At 43.4% G+C, this 7,662-nt stretch overlaps 1 protein-coding gene across 3 annotated transcripts in view; it reads right to left on the bottom strand.

Annotated features, from left to right (window-relative positions):
* The window catches only part of PIEZO2 (piezo type mechanosensitive ion channel component 2), a 479,940-nt gene that overhangs the window by 443,383 nt on the left and 28,895 nt on the right, over positions 1-7,662 (bottom strand). The gene's annotated exons all lie outside the window — the stretch shown is intronic.

Genomic DNA, 7,662 nt, shown 5'->3' with positions numbered 1-7,662 from the left:
TAAAAAAAAAAAAAAAAAAAAAAAAGGCAGTTGGGGTGTTTTTTTCCCCTATGTATTTGAAAAGAGAGCTAGTGCCAACAGATAGACTACAGTTAACAGGACGGGATAGAGAAAATTTTCACAGATTGTCAGGAATTACCACCAAGAGTAAGATAAGGCTGGAGGGCTTCTGAATCATCAAAGAAACACAGAGAAGCTCACTGGCCATTTCTGAATGTCAATACTTCCACTGACTTAGCTCTTAAATTAGATAACTAACAACAGCAGAGCAATTTGTTTGACTTTGAACTAAATAGGCAAGGAGTGTTGATATCATCTAAATCTGGTTATAAGTAAGGACAATGTGAACATTCCTAAGTACTAAGATCCTCTTCTTTTATTCTGTCTCTCCCCAAATATAATGTTTTACAGGTTGCCCTATTGTTTTCTATGTAATATTAAAGGGCTTCAAAGTTTATGGTACATTCAGACTTAGCTATTCAGGATTGACAGTTTGGTTATAGACAGTTAAATGAGTGTTCATCAAACATGGAATTCAGAAACAAATACTCCTATATTAAGTGTTTGGGATAAATAAATATGTTCATTTGCTACATATTTGCTAATTGAAAATTGAGTTTTATACATAGTTGTTAAGTTAAAAATAGCCTACAAGAAAATGAGATTAAGAAAACATCCTGGCCTCGTCTTTCTTTCTTCTTTCTTTCTTTCTTTTCTTTCTTTCTTACCTTTCTTTTCTTTCTTCCTTTCTTTCTTTCCCTCTGTGGCCCGGGCTGCAATCTACTCAGCTCGCTGCTGCCTGCGCCGCGGACTGCCTGGGACTACCGCCGCGCGCCACCGCTGCCTGCTTTTTCTCCTCTGGCTGCAGCCACGCGTTCGCCATCTTGGCGACGCTGGTCGCCAGCTCCTGACGCCGAGTGCTTTGCCCGCCTCGGCCTCGCCTCCGGAGGTACTGGGACTGCAGACGGAGCTCCGTGTTGCCCGGGCTGGAGTGCGGTGGCGTGGTCTGGCCTCGCGGCAGCCTCTGCCTCCCAGCCGCCTGCCTTGGCCTACCAGGGTGCTGGGATTGCAGCCCCTGCCCGGCCGCCGCCCCGTCTGGGAGGTGGGGAGCGTCTCTGCCCGGCCACCCATCGTCTGGGAGGTGAGGAGCGCCTCTGCCCGGCCACCCCGTCTGGGAGGTGAGGAGCGCCTCTGCCCGGCCACCCATCGTCTGGGAGGTGAGGAGCGCCTCTGCCCGGCCACCCATCGTCTGGGAAGTGAGGAGCGCCTCTGCCCGGCCACCCACGTCTGGGAAGTGAGGAGCGCCTCTGCCCGGCCACCCACGTCTGGGAAGTGAGGAGCGCCTCTGCCCGGCCGCCCCGTCTGGGAAGTGAGGAGCGCCTCTGCCCGGCCGCCCCGTCCGGGAAGAAGTGAGGAGCGCCTCTGCCCGGGTGCCCCGTCCGGGAAGAAGTGACGAGCGCCTCTGCCCGGCCGCCCCGTCCGGGAAGAAGTGAGAGGGCCTCTGCCCGGCCGCCCCGTCCGGGAAGAAGTGAGAGGGCCTCTGCCCGGCCGCCCCGTCCGGGAAGAAGTGAGGAGCGCCTCTGCCCGGCCGCCCCATCTGGGAAGTGAGGAGAGCCTCTGCCCGGCCACCCATCGTCTGGGAAGTGAGGAGCGCCTCTGCCCGGCCACCCATCGTCTGGGAAGTGAGTAGCGCCTCGGCCCGGCCGCCCCGTCTGGGAAGTGAGGAGCGCCTCTGCCCGGCCGCCCCGTCTGGGAAGCGAGGAGCGCCTCTGCCCAGCCACCCATCGTCTGGGAAGTGAGGAGCGCCTCTGCCCGGCCACCTATCGTCTGGGAAGAAGTGAGGAGCGTCTCTGCCTGGCCGCCCCGTCTGGGAAGTGGGGAGCGCCTCTGCCCGGCCGCCCCGTGTCTGGGAAGAAGTGAGGAGCGCCTCTGCCCGGCCGCTCCATCTGGGAGGTCTACCACGGAGGCCAGAAGCAATGTGGGGGCTGGACGAGGTGGCTCACGCCTGTGGTCCCGGCACTCTGGGGGGCGAGGCGGGTTGATCACTTCGGGCTAGGAGTTCGAGACCAGTCTGGCCAACTTGGCGAAACATGAAAAATACAACAGACAAACTAACCAACCAACTCAGTGACAACTAAACAGGTCTACCCTGGAGTCATACTCTAATTTTTTCTATTTTCCTCCCTTTCTGATCCTTTATCCCACTTTCTTTTTCTTCCTCTTCCTTCTCCCTCTTCTTTGTCAAATAGAGGATTGAGTTATTATCACTGATCCATATAAAGGCCCTCTCTCATTTATTTTAACTCCCACCCCCCATTTCTATTCCCCGACTTCCCATGTGCAACCTTCCTAATATGTTTGATACGCATCTTTTTGTTTGTATGTATTTTTAGAAAATGTTTATTGTTTTTTGTGTGCAAAAAAAATTAACAAAAAAAGATTATAAAATAAAAAAAAAAGAAAACATTACAAAAGAACTAAAATCCTTGTTTTATGTTCATCTCTATCTATGCTACACTTCCTAAATTCTTCTGAGGTCAAGAAGGATAGGTTTTAAATTATTGCTGTAAGTAAAAATAGTTGAGACATCCTAAATGTCCCAAATACGGAAATGTTAGATAAGCATGGGATTTAATTCCATGATGATAGCATACAACCATCCAAGTAATAACCACAAAGCCTATGTATTGTGACAAATATTATGATATAATACTAATAAGAGAAGAATGCAGAATTTCACATATGCATAAAGTCCTAAGCAAAAAATTTATGAATATGGAGAACATATGTAACCTTCAGTGTCCAAAATACTGCAAGAAACTTTCTATACTTTAAGAAAATGCTATGTTTATCTGAAATTCAGATTTAAGTGGGAATCTTGTATTTTTATCTGGTGATGATAATATTAGACGAAACTATTTTACTAATGCAAAAGATGAAATAAAATGCTTTAAGTGCTATATTTAATTAAACAAGTTTGTGTCCCAGTAGAGTGGGACAGAAACATGGATGAATGTCACAGCCTATGAAGAGAAGCTTTCTTCCTTTAAATGATAAAATATAAATAACATAAAATACAAGTACATATGGACATTTTGAAAAGAAATGTAAATATCAATAGATAGTTTTAAGTTTTAATTGGTTTGGGAGAAACTTCTCAAGCATGTTTTAGGAGGAAACATTAGTAATTAAAATGTATTTTCACAGTGTTTAGAGCTAAATAACAAACATAATACAGTACCCTATAAAGATACAGTAGCTGTAATTGCTATTTCCCAATATACATCATAAAAGATTTTAGGACAATTATGCAAGTAAAAACATGACCACTGCTCAGATTATGCCCACTGCCTCCAATATCCAGCTTTACAAATCCTATCTGGTCTTTGATTTTGGAAATGTCTAGGAGTTTGGGGATCCCATGAAGGACAGAGTTTCCCTGAGCCCCAAAACCACTAATAGAATATGTGCAAGGGGCTCTTGAGGAGGAAGCAGCCCAACGGTGTGAAAATGCACCTCGACAATGCTAGGGTGATCTGTTTCTTGGGTGTGAAAGAATAAAATTTGCAGGCCAGGTGCGGTGGCTCACACCTGTAATCCCAGCACTTTGGGAGGCCGAGATGGGTGAATCACGAAGTCAGGAGATAGAGACCATCCTGGCTAACACAGTGAAACCCCATCTCTACTAAAAAAAATAAAAATTAGCTGGGCGTGGTGGTGGGCGCCTGTAGTCTCAGCTACTCGGGAGGCTGAGGCAGGAGAATGGAGTGAACCCGGGAGGCGGAGTTTGCAGTGGGCCGAGATCGCGCCATTGCACTCCAGCCTGGGCAACACAGCCAGACTCCATCTCAAAAAAAAAAAAAAAGAAAAAAATCATTCCATTTATCTACTGAATGTTACTCCATCTAACTGTATAGCACAGTAGGGTGACTATAATTAACAATAATTTATTGTATATTTCAGCCAGGCATGGTGGCTCACACCTGTAATCCCAGCACTCTGTGAGGCCAAGGCAGGAGGATCACTTGAGGTCAGGAGTTCAAAACCAGCCTGACCAACATGATGAAACCCTGTCTCTACTAAAAACATAAAAATTAGCCTGGCTTGGTGGCACGTGCCTGTAGTGCCAGCTACTTGGGAGGCTGAGGCAAGAGAATCGTTTGAACCTGGGAGGTGGAGGTTGCAGTGAGCCGAGACTCCACTGCACTCTAGCCTGGGCAACAGAGCAAGATTCTGTCCCAAAAGAAAAAAAAAAAAAATCGTGTATTTCAAAGTAGCTAAGAGAGAAGATTTGAAATGTTCCAGCACAATAAAAATGCTAAGTGCCTGAGGAGATGGATATCCTAAACACCTTGATTTGATCATTACACATTATTTGCCTGCATCAAAATATCACCTGTATGCCATAAAAATGTACAGTTGTTATGTATCAATAAAAATCAAATAAATCAAAATCATTCAAGTATACAGATTTCACAATTCGATTTGTAAATAACAAGCACCAAGGATCTGCCTGACTAGCTGATGAGCACACATTCTAGCTTTGGGACCCTCAACATGACAGCTCCAAAAGCACTTACTAACTAGTCATGGAATTCCTAAAAGACACAAATAATGGTGTTCACTGCAACTTTTCTGTCTATCCAAGGAGAAACAGATCCTGTACTGATTTACATAAATTCAATGTAACACACCAAGTTCGTTCAGAATGTTTTCCGAAACTTTCACTCATCACCTACATCAGTAAATCCTAGTTTCCAAAGCCTAAGAATTTAAACATTTCTATTGGAGAAAGAAAATGTCCCTTTGGATGTTTGTATATGGGATCAAAATGTGGCCTCTATTTGAAAGATCCAGCTAACCTTTAAAACATGTTGGGTGGGAGAGGCTGTGAAATCAATGGGGCTCTTCTTTAGGTGTCAGTCTTCAGCGGGAGCATCACTGAGTCCCACAGAGGAGTATGAAGTCAGTGCCTTCTGCTTCCAACAGACTGAATTCCTCAAGGATATTCACACTCAAATACGACCACTTGAAAGCCAAGGGATACAGTAGCTGCATTCAAAGAGGTTCCTAAGATCAGCGTATTGGCTTCTACTCCTTTGACTAAGAATATTAAGCTTTCTGTTTATGTACTAGTTGGATGGCTAAAAGTTTATGTTGTCAGCACACATGTAACAATTTTTATGTTTCCTTCAATCCCCATAAACTTCTTGACACATTCCACAGAGTTGACATTTACTTCTACCTCTGTTAAGTTCATCATCTGCTCATTCTACTTGTGTAAATGATTCCTCAGGGTACAGATGTCCCTACAAATGGGCACCTGTGAAGCACTGCTGAAGCAAACAGCTCATGGTCCACAGCCAGGTCTTGTTCCACAGTGCATGACCTTGACTTCCACACAATCCGCCTCTCCAACACTGGGACCTGGAGGGGCCCTGGGGGTACAGGTGTTGTCCCAGACTGGCCCTTCTTTCATACTCATTTCCTTTTTATTCCACTGCACAATTGATTGAGATGCCTGGAGTGACAACTCTGAGATGTGTTAGCATCATTGCTTTCCAAGTGGCCTAAGATGAGAACAAACTATTCCAAGCAGCATCAGAACATTATAGAAAATAGTAAGGCAGGATCGATTGCATCTAACCTTTGGATCTCATTCAAATGCCAACCAATGCTGGAAGGTTTCATAACCGAAATAATGTAAAAAGAGAAAACATACCATCAAGAAGTGGAATGAAAAGTGTGAGAAACTTCTCCCATGCCCTGATTTATTGTAAAATAATTTCCTAAGGATAAGTCACTGATACAAAGATTGGGAATATTGTTTCACAATGAGTTTTTAACTTAATAAGTTGGTCAAATGAAAATCACATCCTTTAGATCAGGTTAATTACAGAAAAAAAAGAGAGAGAGCGACGTAAGCCTCTGACTCTGCAGGAAAAATCTGCAGTACAAGTAAATATCTTAGATATGGTTGCAGACACAGTTAGAACTAAGGCAAGAAATATAGACACAATTCTACTGGAGAATTTTTAATTCTTCACCTTAAAAGCAACTGGAACATAGAAAATCTATCTTCAGGGACACTTATACCCTGTCGTGTAGTTACATTATTCTTGCAGTTTCCCTAGTAGAACCTCTAAAAGAATATGAATTGGTTAGGAGGAGGAAAATAACAGAGTTGAATCTACATCTTCACTAATTTTAGTAATACTAAAAAGATAAGAATAGTTATTTGGGTGAATGGAGGAAAACTAACAGAACAAATACTTGCTTTTTTTTTTTTTCTTTGAGACAGAGTCTTGGTCTGTCACCCAGGCTGGAGTGCAGTGGCACAATCTTGGCTCATTGCAACCTCCGCCTCCCGGGTTCAAGTGATTCTCCTGCCACAGCCTCCTAAGTAGCTGGGACTACAGGCCCACGCGCAGCTAATTTTTGTATTTTTGGTAGAGACAGGGTTTCACCATGTTGGCCAGGATGGTCTCGATCTCTTGACCTCATGATCCACCCATCTTGGCCTCCCAAAGTGCTGGGATTATAGGCGTGAGCCACCGCGCCTGGCCAAATACTTGCATTTGATTAAAAATAAAACCAAGTTATGGCTTAATTAAAATATCATCAATTGATAACTGCCCTTGCCTAATTATACTTTAAAAGAACTGTGTTCGTGACTTTCTCTGCTAAAAGCAAAAATTTAGCTCTATGAGCTATATTAACATAATGAAATATTACGAAGGTAGCAGGGATTTTAGAGTAGGGACAAGGCAACAAAACTTGGTTCTGGAGTATAAATACAGCACTTGACCCACCTCCATGAAGCTGGGTCTAGCCCTTTGTTCCATCTAAACACTGCCTCTTGTCATAGCCAGTGCCAGATCACACTAGAGGAATAGATGTGGGAGGCGACTGTTGCAAAATAGCTTTCCTTTCTGTGGCTTAAAATGCATTAAACTATTAGTCTCAGAGTTTCGAACAGTAAATAAACAATAGTATGAATATGAGAACAATGAAAAATCAACCACAATCTGAAATTACTACCTAGTTGATACTTCATAAATTGCAATTGTTTTTGTACCCAGATGTAAGCTTTAGAGATCAATGTACCTCCATGTTATAATTTGGAATAGTCATAAGATAATCAGGATAATCAGTCTCCATCCATCAGAACCAGTCAGAATCGCACAGGGCACTAAGTCCTCCACCATTGTGGTCGTGTTGTAATCATATTGCCAACCAGCATTCCAGACCTATCTGTCCCTAAAATGACCACCAGCCACAGATAACATCAGTCCAGAATTTGTTATGTAATACTTGGTTAATAAATCACCCAGTCTTCTTTTAAACTTCTCATCTTTTACAAAGCACCAACAAAATTATATTGCCATGACTCAAGGGCAAGTTCGGAGGCATCTTTTGCATGAAAAATATTTACCACAAAATAGGGTTTTGTTTTTTTTTTCTCAAAAAGATATGGTTTGTTGATTTGCATTGTTAGCTAAATTTTCTTTGGTGCATTTTTTGCATCCTGAGGGAAGTTAGTCACTTCAGCATTTAAAGAGGACAAATGCAGAAATTGGCAAAAAGAAAACAATGACAGAGGTTTTATTGAGCACCTGCTATTTTACAAAGTGCCTTGGTAGGGGTAAAGGCAGGAAGAGA

The sequence above is a fragment of the Hylobates moloch genome, unplaced genomic scaffold, assembly GCF_009828535.3.
Source record: "Hylobates moloch isolate HMO894 unplaced genomic scaffold, HMol_V3 SCAFFOLD_5, whole genome shotgun sequence".
NCBI lineage: Eukaryota > Metazoa > Chordata > Mammalia > Primates > Hylobatidae > Hylobates > Hylobates moloch.
The sequence above is the reverse complement of the archived record's forward strand: the minus strand, read 5'-3'. Positions and strand labels throughout refer to the sequence as shown.